Source organism: Labrus bergylta, chromosome 16 (genome assembly GCF_963930695.1).
Source record: "Labrus bergylta chromosome 16, fLabBer1.1, whole genome shotgun sequence".
Classification (NCBI taxonomy): Eukaryota; Metazoa; Chordata; class Actinopteri; order Labriformes; family Labridae; genus Labrus; species Labrus bergylta.
The window spans coordinates 19,339,098-19,360,008 of record NC_089210.1 but is presented as its reverse complement, the minus strand read 5'-3'; the positions used below and the strand labels follow the sequence as shown (position 1 = coordinate 19,360,008).

The 20,911-nt window shown below is 40.0% G+C and overlaps 2 long non-coding RNA genes across 3 annotated transcripts; both read right to left on the bottom strand.

Annotated features, from left to right (window-relative positions):
* Positions 1-8,257: 8,257 nt before the first annotated feature.
* Positions 8,258-10,598, bottom strand: LOC114922065 (uncharacterized). 2 transcript variants are annotated; one of them, XR_010668945.1, is made up of 5 exons: positions 10,467-10,598; positions 10,089-10,328; positions 9,846-9,994; positions 9,663-9,754; positions 8,258-9,131 (listed from the first exon to the last, which is right to left on the bottom strand). It is a non-coding gene; the product is annotated as an uncharacterized lncRNA (long non-coding RNA). The 2 variants fall into 2 exon arrangements; XR_003810270.2 differs by having other exon boundaries at positions 8,259-9,134.
* A 1,023-nt stretch (positions 10,599-11,621) lies between these two features.
* On the bottom strand, positions 11,622-12,598 carry LOC136183127 (uncharacterized). Its single transcript, XR_010668946.1, has 4 exons — positions 12,464-12,598; positions 12,105-12,260; positions 11,849-12,025; positions 11,622-11,751 (listed from the first exon to the last, which is right to left on the bottom strand). It is a non-coding gene; the product is annotated as an uncharacterized lncRNA (long non-coding RNA).
* Between the last annotated feature and the right edge of the window lie 8,313 nt (positions 12,599-20,911).

Sequence of the window (20,911 nt, the reverse complement as noted above, 5' to 3'; positions counted from 1 at the left end):
ATATACAACATTTTAGAAAGACACTAGTTTTAACATGTATTATTAATTTAACTTAGTGCACAATCTTATATCCATTACATAGACAGGCTGTATAAACGTCATTGAAAGGTTCAAATAGCCTAGCCTATATTTTGCGGCTCCAGACAGATTTTTTTGGGTGGAGCTACTGGCAAAAATGTCTCTTTTGCAGACCCCTGCAATTACCCAAATAAAGAGTAAATTATCTTATTCCAGACATACTTCTTTTGTAGATGCATGTCCTGCGATGTGACTATTGCGCATGCGCACATCATGATGACGATGAAACAATATATCGTGTCGTGTGGACATTTTGGATGTGGTTGGCTACGGAACTCCACCTGGCCACAACCTCCTCCCCTAATGCTAAAGTTGATTCCGACCAGTAAAGGCGCTTTATCACGCTCTTCCTTCACAAACCAACATCCTGTGTTTTGGTTATTTTTGCAAGCGCATCCATTTTTTTCCCAATCCTTGGTCACAAGACAAAAGATTTTCAAACACAAATTAATTTTTTATCATTGTTTAATTCAAATACATACCGTTTGCCCCCATACTTGGCAGATTGTCCTGCAATTATAAGATAAACGCAGAAAAATATTTTATTTTATTTTTATGCATTAATGGACAATAATTACCACAGAACCACGGAAAGCTTTTCTTTGACTGTCAGCATTTTTAAGACGGTGTTTTTGGGTTCGCCATATCTGTACATTGCATTCTGCGTCACCATATTTCTTCGCTGCTTGGCAGTTGATTGTCGACTCTGCTAGTTTTATCACCAGCATCTTAAAGTTAGCATCAAAACTTCTTCTCATTTGTTTGTTAACTTGCACCACTTTTGAGCAGCCTTATTCGGGCCGTCACTGTGCGTCTGCATCATTCAGGCGAACTGTCACTGTTGTGAGTTTTGATTGACCGCTTTACATGTGGGGGTGTCCCAACAACTGCTGTAGTAACGCTGCAGCTCCCAGTGCAAATGGGACATCTTTTGAATTGTCTTCATGGACAATGTACTTGGTCTCTCAAAGTAGCAACACATAGCCTACAGTTTTAATCATTGACTAATTAATTATTAAAGGTTAAGATTAATAAAAAGTTATTATAAGTAAAGTGACATGGTTGTCACGTCGGGGAATATTGCTCTGCTCACCCTCCTCTCGTATTTATCCACATCAATCATGAGTGTGATTTAATAAAAAAATATTGTTTGAAGTAGTGTAGATGGCATTCAAATCTACTACGATCACGCTGATGGATCGTTTTCATTAAAAAGTGAGCGTTTGAGCTTTGATTATGCTTGATGAACTCTTTGGAACTCTTCAATATTGTTTTTTTTTTTTCACGTTTTCAAGCTGGTCAACATCTGCTCAAGGATTTTTCATGTGTTTAGGAAAATGCTGTACCACTGATTTGCTGTGAAACAGACACAGAAAATATGAATCTACAATCAGTTATCTTAACACACAGACTTGCGTGTGGGTGTGTGTGAAAACATAGTGTGGTGGAAGGTATTGAAGAGTGCACTTACACAAAGTGCTTCATGAAACGAAAGGTGCAGGCACTGGTCTGGCAGGGCAAAAAAAGAGCAAGATTGCAGAAAGCTGCGGCTGGGCAACAGACCCAGGTGCTCCAACTGAAGTGGATGCAGACCATCTCCTTTGGCATCTCGAGGAAAACACAGGCACATTAGTACATAGACACCAGCTTATAAAAATACAAGCAGGGGCCGTCACAGTGTACACAAAAACATATGTTGACATTATTAAAACTTTGGTAAGGCCTATGTGACTTTAACCTCTGAATTCTGATGGCTGATGGGAGCTGATGGGAGCATGACCCAGAAATTACAAAAAGACATAATAATACATACTTGCTCAATCAATGTAGGTGTTCTAATGTTTTGAATGGGTCTTGAAATTCACCTGCTCTCAGCCAAATGTTGGCTGTGGTTAAGAAGTGTGTAAGTTTCACCTGACATGTAGGCAGCTCAACCAGGTTTAGACTGCAAATAAAATAATATCAACTGCTGAAACTCTGAACCCAGCTTCCTGACAAAAGTTAGTTTCAAGCTCTGGTTATGACAAAGTAACAGTGGCAAAATAATTCGGACTTAATATGGAGAGACAAGTAATAAGTGAAAGCAGCAAGCGGAATAATAACTCATGCTCATATAACTACAAATCAAGCAAATAACTGCCAGCTAGTGTAATGGATATAAGATTGTGCACTAAGTTAAATTAATAATACATGTTAAAACTAGTGTCTTTCTAAAATGTTGTATATCCTTTAAAAATGCTAAAAAAGTAGTTATAATTTAATGTTAATTCATGCTGCTAAGGTTAAGTTTAAAAGCATATTGGTAATTGATTGGTTTGGTCTTAAGCTTTTGTTATTGTTTTACACTTCCGGTTTTGCGCCAGCAGGGGGAGCGTGTTGTCTGAGCGTCATTCATTACACCATTGAATGAAAGCCAGCAACAAGGTGTTTGTTTGTTTCTTCTTTATTTCTCCCCTTACAGTACGCTGTACAGGGGTGTAACATCTAAGCCCACTCACATTTCTAATATAACTAAATGAGCATTTATTTATATACTTTACCACATTAAGTGACAACTCTCCAGCTGGGATCTAATCAATCACCCCGTCTTTCTGCCAGCCTGCCTGCCTGCCTGCCTGCCTGCCTGCCTGCCAGCCTGCCTGCCTGCCTGCCTGCCTGCCTGCCTGCCTGCCTGCCTGCCTGCCTGCCTGCCTGCCTGCCTGCCTGCCTGCCTGCCTGCCTGCCTGCCTGCCTGCCTGCCTGCCTGCCTGCCTGCCTGCCTGCCTGCCTGCCTGCCTGCCTGCCAGCCAACACTCAACAAGAAACCACTGAGCTGATGTACCGGCTCATTGTGAGCTGAGAGAAGACCTGCAGACACGTGCAACATGGGTATGTCTGCAGGCTTTATTTCATGTTTGATGGAGGTTAAAAGCCACGACCATCAGGGCAGAAAAGGTAGACAGTTTCTGTTCAGTAACAATAAGTTGAACATAAAGTAACACACCCACTTATGGAAAAAAAGTAGACAGAAATAGTAAATCAAATAATGCAAGATACAGTGAAAAAATGGATTCAATGAATTAGAAATCAATATTAATCCCAGCTGATGAATGAATAAACAAATATATAAATAATACAAAAACAAACAAATAACTTGCTATGTAGATTTGTCTTTTACCTACAAGTCTCTGAGTTTGAACTATTATACTACTTTTACATATTTTGGGATTTATTTGAAATACAGAAGCTTTTTACCACTTTGGATTTCACTCTGCATCTCCAAATAAATGTATCACCATGCAAGGTATCATGAAGAAGACATGTCTGTAAGAGCCACTTCATGATTATTAAACATGGAAAATAACTTCCAACGACATTCGGACATTAAAAGACTACAAATGGTAAAGTAAACGGAGTTAACCACAAAGTTAGTTATATAAAGAAAAGGGTTTGGAGGTATAAAGACGGTCATGTGTTTGGACTCAGTCCAACACTAAACTCTACTGGATGACTACAGAACTACAATCTATTAACACAGTTCAGGACGGTTAAAAGATCTTGCATTTTATTAAAAAACATCTAGGCCTACTGAATTACATTTATTTGAATACTTATGAAGGTGTAAACAGATCCTGCTGCACTATGAAAGTGTAATCTATGGATTTCTCTTCATATAATGATGTTTATTCTTCTTTTTTGTAATTGAAATATTTGTCAAATATTTCACCTCGAGATATCACTCATGCAATTTGAGCAGACTTTACCTTTAATTATGTCAGAAACTATACAGTAAGATCTGCTGAAAATTCTCAGGACTACAGCCAGGGACACGAGGAATAAGAATCCAGTGAAAGTTTCTTGTCTTAACATAGTGTTTTTTTTTTCTGTCAGCCGTTATTATTGACGGTATCTTTTGCACGGCCGCATTCCTTCTTTTACCGTGGTCAAGTGAGCCGTCTTTTGCAAAACCCGGTCAAGCCAGCCGGTGCTTAAAAAGTGTCTAAACAAGGAATTACAGTACGGGTGCTCGTAGCACCCAAAAATGAGAAATGCGGCCGCGTATTTTGAGAAATTGTTATTAAATAAGACGTGTAAAATAATATAAAAATGTATTTAAAAATTGTATGAGTTCTCTACATTTTAAGATGCTTTAACTGAAAAGTTTTTGAGAAAGATTAAGTTTAATTCTGCTCAAATTGCATTGAGACGCTTTGATATTTTAGTCATATTGATTATTTTATTTTGAAAAATCTATGACAGGTGACAAAGCTCTTTCAATGGGTTCTTGTTCGTCATGTCCCTGGCCTGTTTCCTGAGAATTAGCAGCAGATTTGACTGTATAGTTTTTGAGAAAAATGAAGGGAAATTCTGCTCAAATTGCATTGAGATGCTTTGATATTTTACTCATTTAGATTATTTCATTTTGAAAAAGAGGTGACAAAGATCTTTCAATGGATTCTTTCTCTTCATGTCCCTGGATGTTATCCTGAGAATTATCAGCATATGAGTAAAATCTGCTGAAAATTCTCAGGATGACAGCCAGGGACATGAGGCACAAGAATCCATTGAAATATCTGTCAGAGATTTCTTCAAAATAAAATAATCAATATGACTAAAATATCAAAGCATCTCAATGCAATTTGAGCAGAATTTACATTTATTTTTCTCAAAAACTACTACGGTTACTCATGATCTGTGAGTGCAGTCAAGAATACAGGGGTGTACATTCTGCCAGGAAGACTTTTTTTTTAAACTAATATGCTACAGATTGCTACAGGCTTGGGTGGCTCAGGCTTTCTCACCTAGCTGTGGGAGTGTCACCCACCTGGGGGAGGGGTTACTGCCCTTTGTGATTTCATGAAGGAAAAGTCTCCAAACGGTCTGTTTGAGCACACTTTTTTTTTTACTCACCAGAAAACACGATCTTGAAGAGTTACATTTGTTTTCTCCAGATCTTACCTTAACAGATTTACTATGTAGGCAACAAAAATGTCAAAATGTTTTGTTTTAAAGATTTATTTTTGGGCTTTTTGTGCCTTTAATGGATAGATAGGACAGTGGATAGAGTCGGAAATCAGGGAGAGAGAGTGGGGAACGACATGCGGGAAAGAAGCCACAGGCGGGAAGCGGCCCGCCTGCTTGAGACGACAGCCTCCATACATGGGGCGTGCGCACTAACCACTGCCCCACCAGTGCCCCAAAAATGTCAAAATGTTTTGATTTCTTTTGACAGAAACAGAAGACATTGTGTAGTAGCCTACATCAGAATGGTGGGTGGCATAGATCAACTCTGAAAAAACAGTCAACCTAAGATAACTTGCAAATAATCACTTTTTCCATGTCATTTTCTGGTTCAAGTCAATTACTTTATTTATTCTTTTTCAAATTGGATTTTTTTTTATAGTCGAATTAAGAATTCGTGTTAGGGGAACCGGAGCACCCGGAGTAAACCTAAATAAGAGAGACAAGGATTAAAAGGCAGAAAAGGGAAAGCTAGGGTCTAATATTGATTACTTTTCAACAAATTGTGCAGTTGTTGTGCACTATTTATAATTTCAACAATCAACTTTATCAGCTTCAGTTTTTATAGAACTGAGGGAATAAGGTGATAAAGTGAAAGGTTTGGGGAGGGGGTGGAGCTAAAGGGGGAGATAAAAGGGGAGAAAATGAATGGTTGGTGAGGTATAAAGGGGGGGGCTTATTCTTTTTCTGTTTGATGAAGATTTTTGATGAAGACACTTTTACTTCTCTGGGACTTCACTTTTGATATCTGCATTTCTGTGGCTCCTTGAGGGGGGAGAGCTAGATCTCATCTCTCTAACCTCTGCAGAAGGTGGTGTGTTATTTCTAACATGTTCTTCCACCATGACCTCAGGCTTCACAATTGAATCGGTGGAGGACGAAGTTGCAGGAACTTTCTCTTTCTCTGATTTATTTTTCCTCCAAATAAGAAACCTAGCCTTACACTTTGTTAGATTTTCAGCTTCCATCTCACGTGCTGAATAATACTCATCATAATACTCATCCAACCTCCGGCAGTATTCTTCATAGTCTATGCCTTCGGCTTCCCACATGGCTTCTTTCTCTTTTATCTCTTGGAGGCCTTCGAAGGCCGTCTTCATTGCATCCTGGATTAGCCATTCGGTATATTCTTCTGGGGTAATTAATGCTTCCTCTTCTTCTTTCACCATATCATTTTTGTCATTCTTCTCTTCAGATTCTCTACACATATCCTTGGTCTTGTCTTGGACAGGAGCATCAGTCTGGGTAGAGGAATTGTCTCTAGGTGCTAAAGATGCTGCTTCCACAAGGACAGAGCTCGGGTCTTCTTGCTCAGCAAAGTTTTCCTCTGTATTAGCAAACTCAAAAAGTTCATCCATTTCCAAATGATTGCAAAGGGACGGAGTTGTGTCCATATTAATTATCCCCTGCTTTGTGTCGATCGTTACAACCTCACTGGAGCACATTGAGGTGGATGGAGATGAATCTTTAGGAAGGGGAGAGCTAGATCTCATCTCTCTAACCTCTGCAGAAGGTGGTGTGTTATTTCTAACATGTTCTTCCACCATGACCTCAGGCTTCACAATTGAATCGGTGGAGGACGAAGTTGCAGGAACTTTCTCTTTCTCTGATTTATTTTTCCTCCAAATAAGAAACCTAGCCTTACACTTTGTTAGATTTTCAGCTTCCATCTCACGGGCTGAATAATACTCATCATAATACTCATCCAACCTCCGGCAGTATTCTTCATAGTCTATGCCTTCGGCTTCCCACATGGCTTCTTTCTCTTTTATCTCTTGGAGGCCTTCGAAGGCCGTCTTCATTGCATCCTGGATTAGCCATTCAGTATATTCTTCTGGGGTAATTAATGCTTCCTCTTCTTCTTTCACCATATCATTTTGGTCATTCTTCTCTTCAGATTCTCTGCACATATCCTTGGTCTTGTCTTGGACAGGAGCATCAGTCTGGGTAGAGGAATTGTCTCTAGGAGCTAAAGATGCTGCTTCCTTTTCCATGTTAGATGGATCCATTGTGCTTTGTTTGAGATTAGACTTTTTCTGTTGAGAGCTTTTTGAAGTTTTCCCCTTCCTTCCTTTCTTTTTGTTTGATTTCATGACTGTTCGCTTTGATGAACTTCTCTGGGTTCAGTTAAAGGGATATAGTTATTCTGATAAATTTGACTGTCTGTTCACAATCTTGATCTGAAAATCCTAAATCTAATTATAAGCGAGTTATGGATTGTTACGTCACACATCAAAGCGTCTACTCAACCCTGTTGACACAATGATGACGTATGTTAGCGATCGTACGCGCCTGCGCAGTTTGGCACCGGAAGTACGGCGAGGTGCGCGAAACTATGCGAGGGGATTTACAACAAAATATTATGATACCTAAACCAGCTGACTTTGTCAAGTTGTAAAACACTTCCAGGTTCGTATGGTATTAGAAACTACAGAAGTTAAGAGCACAAGTCAGTCATCAGTGGTCATATTTATAAAATGTCAAACAAGAAGACAGCCGCTCCTTGAGTTTACATGGTGAAGTGAGCCGCCCCTAAATTTCAAGTGCCCACGTATTCTGATCTTTATGGTAAATGCTCCGGACTCCAGAGCGAGCAGGAGGAACAGACAGAGAGAGCGATGAAGTCAAGTGCTAAATGTCTAGGTCTTACCATAAAACTGACTATGAGATACACGTGTATGAAACGGGAGTAAACACAATACTGTTCAGGGAATAGCTTCGGAGGTCGGGGAAGTTAGTGTGAGAATAATACTGCGAGTCTGCGGTAACTTCCGTTTTTCAAAATAAGGTGTTCACAAGTAAAAAACAAAACAAAACAGTTTTTTTGGAGAAAACAATAATTATATATATTTTCTTACCTAAGTAAACAGTGATTCTGATATTGCACAGGTACTATGAAGTACTTTTACTGTGTGCTTTCTGAGAAATCCACTGTCAAAGTCCCTTATAAATCACTATAATGAGCCTTTTTTTCTGACTTTGATGTCTTGTAAAAACATTTTCCTCCATAAGTACACAATGATTCTGATATGGTTGGACTTAGTACTTCTTAGACTACATGCACAGGTACTATGAAGTACTTTTACTTACCATGAAACTTAGAATAGCCTTAACAACAACAACAACAACACAAAGCACTGTCAGTAAAATAGTGGTGGTATGAATTTCTATCACGCAAACTACTGGTGTGTATAAGGAATTATACAAACACAAGATTAATAACATACATAATCTTGAGAGTCACGTCTGTTGTATTCATTGTTGTTGTTGATGCTCTGTTTGTTTCTATCCATCTCTTTCTTTCTACATCTCCCTCTATCCCAGTTTACAAGCCCAGCCTAAATATTTAAAGCCTTTGAGCCCAGCGTAGTTTCAGCAGACGTCCGTTCAACATGAGTCCGGTTCTGCTTGCGGTTTCTGACTCCTAAACGCAGTTTTTTTCTTGCCACTGTAACTTCGCTAAATGTTGCTTAGTGCTCACATTTCAGACAGTCGAGCAAAATATAAGAAGGTAAAAACAACTGAATGATATGTAAAAAGCCAAAAATGAGTTTTATTTTGCAGAAATTACACAGAAACTTTATGGACACAAGCAGCCCTTTCCATTCATTCAGACTCAAAATAAAACAACAATTTAAACTTTTGTTTAACAGTTTCACTGAAGACATTTGATTGATTTATAAAGAGTGAAACAGAAGTGCGGATGTATAAATGTGTGTTGTACACATATTCGTCTGCCTGTGTCTTCCCTCTCACATGAAGGGTGTGGGGGTCTCTCAGCAAAGGGAGCTGATCTCGCTCTTGCTGCAGCCCCACTTGCAGCAGGCGTTGGACAGGCCCACCACCACGTCCCGGCCCTTGCGGTCAGCCTTGCGAAGGGCTTCCAGGATCTCCTCTGTGATGAAAGAACGGGCCTTCCTGCTAAACACGGTTGTCTCTGGGTGTGATGCTTAAATCTCTGGTCCCCTGGAGGAGACCCTCCACCACAAAGTTGTGACTCACGCCCTCTGAGGATTCATCCTGACGGGAGCTGAATGGGTCCTCTGAAGAATCTGCTGCACGGAAACGAGAGGAAGCGTCATAAAACATGCAGGCTTCTCTAATACAGGGGAAACAGTTTAATCATTTTCTGTATAAAATCAAATGTAGAAATGATGGAGCATGTGAGTGACACAAGCCGGAGGGACATGGGTAAGTTTACTGAATTATGTCCTGAAGTTGTACATTCATTTTATAGTATATAGTACAGTATAGTACCTGCCCAGTGTTTCCGAGTGCATACATAACAATAATAATAATAATAATAGAATGTACATAAGATCGGGGTATTAGATTTGTTTATTCAAATATAACATAAATAAATATAAATAATAAATCCAAATAATAGCATAACATGTTTCCCCTTTGGCATCTTACTACAGACTGTGACAGCCTGACAGAAAGCCAGTTGTGCCTTACTTTCAAATTATATACAGAGCGCTCATTTGACTGCTCCACAGCCTACTTGTTGCAAAGTTTGCAAGATGTGTTTGAACATTTTATTTTATGGGGCTTTCTGAAAAAATATTCCAATGCCCTATTACATGAGAAGGCCTCAGGATGGGGTCCGTTTATGGAGATCCTCAGGCAGGCAGCCAGGTGTTCACCTTGAAGCTGGTTTCAGGTCTGTTTTCACCTGAGGATAAAGCAAAGAAAATACCACAAACTGCACTAATATGAAGAAAATGCATGATTATTTGTTGTCCTGTTCAAGGTCATGCTCTTACCCTGTTCACCGTTGAGAAATCACGTTGTAATTGACACAGGAAACGGGTAAAACAAGTGCAATGCCTGCAAGGAGGCTCAGACAGGGGTAGAGGTTGGTCCACTCATCAAACTCGCTTGCCAGCAGACTCATGATCTCCTGGTTATTGTTCTTGAAACAACATTTGGTTTACCAAGGCATTAGTCTATGTGTGTGTATTGTGAACTGTAGTTGATTGTAGTCAGAATCAGCTTAATTGACCCACCGTGAATGCCCCAGGAAGGACATGATTTTTGAACGAGGACCACTCCTGCAGGACCTCATTCTCATGTTCAGGGCAACATTTCCTGGCAAGAGTCCGCAGATGAGAGATGTTGATTGTATCATCTTGTAGAGTGGTTGATTGCGGTGCGGGTCCCAAGATACTGAAGGCCCCAAGAATGTCCAGATCATGAAACCTCCTCTCCAGGTGTGTTTCCAGGCCAGTTATGTAAGGGTGGATGACCTACAATGAATAAATCAACATATTTTTAGAAAGAGCCTACACCCACTGTTACCTCCGTCATTAAGGGCCAGGCCATAGTCTATTCAGGAGTATAAATTCCATTTTCTCTCATTCATAGTTTCAAAATTGGACATTTACCTCTCGCTGGGTTCTGGCTCACTGCTCCTCCCTCAGCGCTTCATGACATCTCGCCCTCTCCTATTCCTCTCCTCCTCGTGCTGGCTCCGAGTCCTTGGGGATCATCGAGGTCCTGATGGAGGCGAGGCAGGCATGATCCAGGGAGTGGAGTCTGTCCAGCCAGAGACTGAATTGTGACAGGAACCTATATATAAAAAAGAAAAGATGCTGTTAAGTATTGGTCAGACCTGCAAACAACCCTCATTTCAATGTGTGAAATCAAACAGATTTGAATAAATAGATGATAATATAGATAATAAACACATTAAGCTTACCTGCTCCTTGATTTGTAAAAAGTTGACATTTGCTTTTTGAAAGATTTTGGACAGACATGCGAGGTGGGGCAAAACATCAGCCTGGAGGTAAACTGCTGCCGCTTTATCTGTATGTAGCACAGAATGTGTAGGGTCCCTTTGCCACTGGACATCTTCTCATCTCTGCCTCCTCTGCCAAGGCTCCAAGGAATGCACTCAAGTTCCTCAGTAGGGTCTCGATGACCCTGTGCTGAAAGAGCCAGCTTGTATCCTTCACTTCCTGAAAATGTTGCAATAAAGGACAGAATGATTAGTTATGAATAGACAGAAGATAACTACAATGGTATCAAATAACTATTACCTTTATTTTCAGATCACTGACACCCAGGGTAGCCGATGCTGCCCCGAGTGTTGCAGTACGATTTGCACTGTTTCTGAAAAATAAATGAAGTTCTTAAAGGTGGTCCCTATTCACCCCCATTGAATAGGGACCCCATTCACACGCCGCCAAAATGTATATAAAATCAATGAGTGACAAGCATGGGATACAACAGACAAAACAAGCTCACATAGGCATTAAATATTTACCTGTCATCACGGCTGCCCCCTCAGTCCCAAGTCCATAGAGTTTCTCTGTTGGGAGGCCCTTCCTCAAGATTACATCCTTGATGGCTGTCACAACACAGAGTCTGCTTTGCCATCGTCAATAGAGACCAAGTCCAGGAATTGACTGAACACATGTCCCTCTTTATCCAGGTATCTGAGAGAAAGCAAAGGCAAGTATTTAGTATTAAAAGTTCATTCGGACCAAGGATGTATGCAATTCTAAAATCAGACAAAATAAATGGTCCTATAGCAGACATGCAAATGAAGCAGTCTGGACATAGAGACATCAGTGCTAGCCTGGAAGTCGGCTCCTCGATGACTCCTGCTAAGATCTCAAGCATTCCGTCAATGATACGATGAGATCTATAATTATTCCTCTGGTCAATCTGACGTTGGGAAAAGTAAAATATAAAATATTTAAAAAATGTATTCATTAATGTTAAGATTGAATTAAATTTGAAATTATGGCTAGGGGACCTTTACCTTTAATCTCTTGAAATAGTTACATCCTAGAAGCTCAGCCAGGCTCAACAGCTTTGGGTAGTTTGTGTGGGGGGCCAGTTACTTTTTTAATGAGCCAGTAAAGGCCCTTGAACCCACCAATGATTGCCTCGTGCTCTAAAACAACAGTTGGCTCAGAGGAATCCATCATTGAGATGCCTGTAAATGACAAAGTTATTAAAAATGGATTTGAATATACTGAAGTTATTACAAAACGGCTGTTGAAATCAGAACCCACCAGATGAAACAAGAGGCCTGACATCTGATGCTCTCCTGGTGGTGCTTCAGTGACGTGCCGTTCCAAGTAATCTTTTCTGTATACAGTCACTCCGACCTCAAGAAAAGCTCTCTTTGCCCTGCCTTTCTTATTTGCAGCACAGTCAACAAAACATCCCTAAAAAGTAAAGCAATCATTGATCAAATTAGCTAAATATCCACAGATATACCTGTTAATTTATTCTTTTTTTGTGATTGAATTATGCACAACACAATAAGATCACATATAATAACAAGTAGCTAAGGAAATAAGAAAGAAAATGGGGGGAAAAAAAGATTATTCATGATAGAACAAATTATGCAGGTAAAAATGTAACTTACCATGCTGTGTGTGGTACAGCCAAGTTTTTGAGGCATTCTCAGCCACTCTGGATCAGTGCCTCTGTGCTTGATGTCCTGTCTACAAAGCACAGAAGAATAGAAATGAGGCCTATTTCTAAGGAAATGTGCTTTTCTGACCTGACCTGCTTCTGCATCTGTGTTTGCTGTTGTCCTCCTCTCCTATTTCTCTCTCTCCATTACCCACATCCTATCCCATCCTGACTCTCCCTAGCAGTGCTTTTAGCTCTCGCAGCAATGTGTACTGTGTAACTATATTAATAACCATATTAATTTTCACTGAACTCATTTACAGAATATAGCAGTAGAAATATAAAATATAAATAACATATGGAATGAAAATAAGATATAAAGCACATAGATATAAAGTATAAGAAATAGTTTGAAGAATACAGCCATGTACTGAGCTCATGTTAATAATAAATGAGTTACTGTATGTTCTGTACTAAAGCACAGAGAGTTGGGACCTGTTAATGATTTAAATAATTCAGGTTATATTTGTTTCATGTTAAGATGAAGTACTATCCACAATAAGCTGCTTAATTTTTCCTCACCCAAAATCTGAGATCATTTGATGTGGAATATCATTGTGTGAGTGAGTGAGAGAGCTGAAAATAGAATGATTACAATAAGGTTTATCTTCTTAACTTTGAATAGATGTTGATTACCTGAATACTGGACCTTTGTTGTCTGGGTAGTACACTGTTGAATTTATAAATGTAATCTTACACACAGATGAATACAGAAAAATAGATGAGAACAAAAAAAATGATTTAATGAATAACTGATATTTTCTCTCTTTCTTTGCCATCCTGAAGACCCCTCACTAAAAGTCCATGTTCTCCTGGATCCGTGTCACATGTTCGAGCTTCTTCAGAATGACATTTCAACAGTTGAAGTTCTGGTGAGAGAAGATCGCCAGCAGATAAGACAGCAGTACATGAAGGAGCTCCACAGGCTTCAGGAGGAGGAGGAGGGTTTGCACCTTGGAAGACTGTATTCATGCTTCAGCTGTTCAAATAAAAATAGATCTCCTCCAAACAACTTGCAATCAAACCATTTTCTTCCCATTTTAAAACCCTTTGTCCAGTTTAGATGGGAGAAGTTGATATTATGTGATATTGATCTGGGAAGACTACATTTCTAAATCATTTTTAACTGTGCTTTTATTCACAAGTTATTGATCTTATTTACTCTCCATGTATATTGATTTAAGAATGGGGCTGTGTTTAAGGTCATCATTTTGCAATGACTCTGTTCCATCCCATTTTAAGAAATGAACTGCATTAGTATTTATCAAAAGAATAAAAAGTTGTGTAAAAGTAGACTTCCTTCCCTAAGCTATTGAGTTGAGCATTAATGCACATTTTAGTCTTGTCATTTCAAATCTGAAATGTATACTCATAAGTAGACATAAAGGAGTGCATTTATATAGAAATATTTATTTAATCTGAAAAACAACATTAAAAAAAGTCTGTTTTTATAGCAGAGATTAACATGTTTACAGCTTGGTACAAAACAAACAAATAGGTGTGATTAGCTCATGTCTCGATCGACACACACTGTACGGGGGGTGAATGTTTTGATGACTCATCAGTTTTGATTTGATGAAGGATAAGAGTTATTCACAATAAGGCGTGTAGCTGACCAGCTTGACAGGCGGGCGCGGTGTAACGGTTTGTCAAGAGGCTTAAAACACGTCTCAGCTCTCAGTCTGTGGGTGTCATCACTCAGGCCATCCGGGGGAGACCTCCCTCACAGCGAGCTGTTGAAGAGAAGCAACCGAAGTCCACCCCAGAAGAACCAACAAATACAGATGTTGTTGAAGCTCAGGTTTCTTCCTCTGTCTCTGCAGCTCTCTGGGCACCTCGACGGACCAGTCACCAATAATCCACACTGTGTCTATAGGAGAAATACAAAGGTGTTCAATTAATGCCTCAGACAAGACAAAATGTACAGTTAACTACATGTGACAGTTCAGGGTGTTTTTTTTGTTATTAGCCACATCTGCAGGAATAATATTGAACAAGGTAGCTGCAGCTCATCATAATAGATGCCAGTCTTAGACACTATTTTTTCTAATACTTAAATTTTTTGGTGTGAAGCTGACACTGTCCACAGACTCCATGACTTCACGGGGTTCAATAGAAAACAAATGTCTTATAATAAATGACAAAGGGTTTTTAATTGAGGATATGCTGGCAGAGGTAGGGGCATCACTGATCATCCCCCCACTAAAAACCGCCCCTCAGCTCAGCACATCAGACACTGGAAAAACTCAAGCTATTGCCTGCCTGAGAGTGTTGGTGGAGAGGATAATACGACGTGTCAAGGAATACCATATCTGGGATGGGGTTGTTCCTCTCTCCTTGGCCGGCTCCATCAACCAACTATGGGCAGTTTGCTGCCTGTTGACGAACTACCAAGGCCCCCTGGACATCAAAGGTGACAAGCCTGTCTAGCTGGTTGGATTTAGCACATTCCCCAGTTATTAATGACAATTAATCAAATGTAATGTATACATGAATTGTATATCTGTAATGTATATTATTTTGTTTATATGTTATTTACATTACAAATCAAGAGATTAACACATGAATTGTATATATGTGATGTTCATTATTTTGTGTATGATATGTTACTTATTTACATTACAAAGTCAAGAGATTAACATTTGAATAAAAAAGAAGTAAACACAGACCCTCACATCACATATTCCTCATTTTTATCTAAAATGGGATCACAGCATGTCAAGTAGAATAACTATTTAGTGCAGCATAAAAAACAGAACTGTAGTCAGTTACACAAATACATTTTAGTTTTAATTCATTAAAAGGCACATGTAAACATTTCATTTAACATTAATTAAACAGTCTTATTTACAAGGTTATGATTTTTCACTCAACAATTCATAAACTGCATTGATAGCACATACAGTACTCAATGTTTGGACTTGAGAAACACATCCATATAGATGTTGTAATAGAACATGTCAAGCTGCTGCCTCATTGAACGAATGGTGTCTTCATCCCTCCAGACCCTCTGAACTGTGAGATCTGTGTGTGTGCGTGTCAGTTACAAAGTCACACCACTCCAGTCCGCTGATGGCAAGTTGGCCCTGAACCTGCCAGTAATATTTATGACCCTTTTTAAGTGTGGCCTGACCTCTGACTGGTGTTAGGTGCTTAACCTCAGCAACAGAATCGGTACTGCAGCATTTCACTTCCACCAGTCCAAATGGTGGAGTTTCAGTCGGGTCAAAAACTTTGCCATCTGGGCTGACACCAAGGTGAGGTGCATCAGGGTGCACAATGAAGACAAATTAAACAAATCAGAAAACTGTTTTATTATGTCAGGCTCCTGCTTCAGACCCCTTTTCATTGCCAGGGTCTGTGGCGCTCCTTTAAGAATATGCGCTGCCAGGGCTTTTGCTGAGAACTCACCACGTACATGACATGCCTCCCTGAACCTGCTGGCAGTCACTCTTGGCTTTCGTACTGAGACCCACAGCGGGCTGACAGACTGTTGCCTGGTCTCAGCTTCTATGGCAGCAGAGAGTTCGTGAGACACCTTTAGGCTCTCAAGGTGGTAATGCTGCTCATAGTCAGCAGTAAACTCAAAGTCAGCTAGAAACCTGTAGCCTTCAACAGGCAGCAGAGGGAATTCTGGGGCATTTGGATGTTTCATTATTTCCCTAGTAGCCTCTAAGGGGCACTGGTATGATAGAACTGATCCGAAGGGCACAAGACCAAATTTGGACTCCACCATGGTGAGTTCCTCAAGTCCATGAAGAATCTTACAGATCCCCAGCTGTGGCTAAATGTCTTTCAATTTCTCTCCAACAGACATCACACCCGGGTCAGGAAGGGGCCCCACCACACAAGATTATATGAGGATTCATCAGTTATATTTTGTGTGTTTTTAATAGAACTGCCAACTGCAATTGTTTGCACACCTCTGCTGGAGACTCTGCTCTTCCTCTTCCTCCCATCAAGGTCCTGACCACCTCCCCCCCCTCTCTCAGCTCCTCATCAGCAGCTTCAAAGGACAGCCCACCCTCACCCTCACCCCGCTCACTGTCCCACTCTCACTCTTACTACCAGCCAGGTACAAAGAGAACTCTCCAGACTCCACATCAGAAAAGCCAGTGGACCAGACAACATCAGTCCCAGGATCCTCAAGGTGTGTGCGTATATACATAGATATATATACATATATACTGTACATTCTATATATTTATTATTATACTAGTCTATATTATAAAACATTTCATTATATTACACTATATTGTTCATATTGCACTATATTATACCATTTATTTATCATACCAAGTCACTTTAATCATCACTTGTCACTTTATCTTGTCATTCTCTTCAAATACTGTTTCAATTCTCAATTCCCCCCAGTTAACTTCAACATTCATTTTTGTACTGTATATACCCCCTGTTTTTATTTTTTATTTTTATTTTTATTTATCTCATCTATTCTGTTTAATGTGTATTTGAGCTTTCTTGTCTGTGCTGCTGTAACGCCCGAATTTCCCCTCTGGGGATCAATAAAGTATTATCCTATCCTATCCTATCCTAGATGTTTAGAATAACATTCATATGGTTGACTCACCTGAATATGCTGCATACAAGGTGGATTTTACACCTGATTTGACACCAACTTCAATTTTGGTTTCCGAACCACCATCTCATCCACTGACTCTGGCTGGATCCCCTGTTAAATGGCAACAAAGACATTTCAATTAATATAATATACAGGAAAAGATTAAAAGTTCCATTACAAAAGTTAAATTGTAGTAAGACACCAAATTGGGAGACAGTATATTGTTAGGGTTAAAATGTTTTGATTTCTTTTGACAGAAACAGAAGACATTGTGTAGTAGCCTACATCAGAATGGTGGGTGGCATAGATCAACTCTGAAAAAACAGTCAACCTAAGATAACTTGCAAATAATCACTTTTTCCATGTCATTTTCTGGTTCAAGTCAATTACTTTATTTATTCTTTTTCAAATTGGATTTTTTTTTATAGTCGAATTAAGAATTCGTGTTAGGGGAACCGGAGCACCCGGAGTAAACCTAAATAAGAGAGACAAGGATTAAAAGGTAGAAAAGGGAAAGCTAGGGTCTAATATTAATTACTTTTCAATAAGTTGTGCAGTTGTTGTGCACTATTTATAATTTCAACAATCAACTTTATCAGCTTCAGTTTTTATAGAACTGAGGGAATAAGGTGATAAAGTGAAAGGTTTGGGGAGGGGGTGGAGCTAAAGGGGGAGATAAAAGGGGAGAAAATGAACGGTTGGTGAGGTATAGAGGGGGGGCTATTCCAAGACTTCGCAGTCACAGCAACAGAGGAATCGCCATGGAGTATTTTTCTCCTCCTTCTTCTTGCCCTTATTTGACTTGACTCCAACTTGCTGCACTTTATTCATCCTCAGTTTCTTAAACCAGCTCCACCTATTTGACTTGACTCTGACTTGTTCGTCAGAAGTTGGCTGCACATTATTCTTTTTCTGTTTGAAGAAAATGCTCCACCACTTTGACTTCTTCTCTGCTTCTTGCTCAACAAAGTTTTCCTCTGTATTAGCAAACTCATAAAGTTCATCCATTTCCAAATGATTGCAAAGGGACGGAGTTGTGTCCATATTAATTATCCCCTGCTTTGTGTCGATCTTTTCATTGCTCCGCCACTTGACTGACTTCTTCTCTGGGACTTCACTTTTGATATCTGCATTTCTGTGGCTCCTTGAAGTGTCAATTTGTTTGCAAAGGCTTTTGAGAACATCTTTCAATGTCCTTATGACACCTTTGAACACCCCTCTGCATGCTCTGCAGTTTGGGCACTTGGCACAGGTACCAGCATGGACAACAAAGGGTTGTTTTAAATCTTTCATAGCCTTTAAGATAATGGAGTCATCGCCATTGGTGAACATATTGAGGAAAGCCTCTGCAAATGTGGGAGTAACTCTGATCGATGCGTCAGCACCAACCACTTCCCAGAAAGCCTCGCTGAAGGAGCCTTTTAAATTCTGTTCCATTTTTTCATTGTAGATTTTACTGGCCCTTCTATGACCTAAACCTAAGTTCAACTCGTTGCAAACGATATCATGAAAATACAGTGGAGCGACTGTCTCTACGGAAAATCTCAGCACATCTGCATACATGCTGGTCAGCTTCTTTTTCCCGTCCATGTCCAATATGCCTCTGCTTAAATCATTTTTTTGCCTCTTAGTAAGGCTGTCAAAGAATGACTTGAATATAATACAAAAGCTATTTTTCAGTAGCATTACTTTCTCAGCAAAGTGTTCCTCTTCATCATCCATTTCCAAATGATTGCAAAGGGACGGAGTTGTGTCCATATTAATTATCCCCTGCTCTGTGTCGATCTTTTCATTGCTCCGCCACTTGACTGACTTCTTCTCTGGGACTTCACTTTTGATATCTGCATTTCTGTGGCTCCTTGAAGTGTCAATTTGTTTGCAAAGGCTTTTGAGAACATCTTTCAATGTCCTTATGACACCTTTGAACACCCCTCTGCATGCTCTGCAGTTTGGGCACTTGGCACAGGTACCAGAATGGACAACAAAGGGTTGTTTTAAATCTTTCATAGCCTTTAAGATAATGGAGTCATCGTCATTGGTGAACATATTGAGGAAAGCCTCTGCAAATGTGGGAGTAACTCTGATCGATGCGTCAGCACCAACCACTTCCCAGAAAGCCTCGCTGAAGGAGCCTTTTAAATTCTGTTCCATTTTTTCATTGTAGATTTTACTGGCCCTTCTATGACCTAAACCTAAGTTCAACTCGTTGCAAACGATATCATGAAAATACAGTGGAGCGACTGTCTCTACGGAAAATCTCAGCACATCTGCATACATGCTGGTCAGCTTCTTCTTCCCCTCCATGTCCAATATGCCTCTGCTTAAATCATTTTTTTGCCTCTTAGTAAGGCTGTCAAAGAATGACTTGAATATAATACAAAAGCTATTTTTCAGTAGCATTACTTTCTCAGCAAAGTGTTCCTCTTCATCATCCATTTCCAAATGATTGCAAAGGGACGGAATTGTGTCCATATTAATTATCCCCTGCTTTGTGTCGATCGTTACAACCTCACTGGAGCACATTGAGGTGGATGGAGATGAATCTTTAGGAAGGGGAGAGCTAAATCTCATCTCTCTAACCTCTGCAGAAGGTGGTGTGTTATTTCTAACATGTTCTTCCACCATGACCTCAGGCTTCACAAATGAATCGGTGGAGGACGAAGTTGAAGGAACTTTCTCTTTCTCTGATTCATTTTGCTTCCAAATAAGAAACCTAGCCTTACACTCTGTTTGATTTTCAGCTTCCATGTCGCGGGCTGAAAAATACTCATCAGAATACTCATCCAACCTCCGGCAGTATTCTTCATAGTCTATGCCTTTGGCTTCCCACATGGCTTCTTTCTCGTCTATCTCTTGGAGGCCTTCTAAGGCCGTCTTCATTGCGTCCTGGAGGAGCCATACGGCATATTCATCTGCGTCAATTTCTGCTTCCTCTTCTTCTTCCACCATATAATTTTTGTCATTCTTCTCTTCAGATTCTCTACACATATCCTTGGTCTTGTCTTGGACAGGAGCATCAGTCTGGGTAGAGGAATTGTCTCTAGGTGCTAAAGATGCTGCTTCCACAAGGACAGAGCTCGGGTCTTCTTGCTCAGCAAAGTTTTCCTCTGTATTAGCAAACTCAAAAAGTTCATCCATTTCCAAATGATTGCAAAGGGACGGAGTTGTGTCCATATTAATTATCCCCTGCTTTGTGTCGATCGTTACAACCTCACTGGAGCACATTGAGGTGGATGGAGATGAATCTTTAGGAAGGGGAGAGCTAAATCTCATCTCTCTAACCTCTGCAGAAGGTGGTGTGTTATTTCTAACATGTTCTTCCACCATGACCTCAGGCTTCACAAATGAATCGGTGGAGGACGAAGTTGAAGGAACTTTCTCTTTCTCTGATTCATTTTGCTTCCAAATAAGAAACCTAGCCTTACACTCTGTTTGATTTTCAGCTTCCATGTCGCGGGCTGAAAAATACTCATCAGAATACTCATCCAACCTCCGGCAGTATTCTTCATAGTCTATGCCTTTGGCTTCCCACATGGCTTCTTTCTCGTCTATCTCTTGGAGGCCTTCTAAGGCCGTCTTCATTGCGTCCTGGAGGAGCCATACGGCATATTCATCTGCGTCAATTTCTGCTTCCTCTTCTTCTTCCACCATATAATTTTTGTCATTCTTCTCTTCAGATTCTCTACACATATCCTTGGTCTTGTCTTGGACAGGAGCATCAGTCTGGGTAGAGGAATTGTCTCTAGGTGCTAAAGATGCTGCTTCCACAAGGGCAGAGCTCGGGTCTTCTTGCTCAGCAAAGTTTTCCTCTGTATTAGC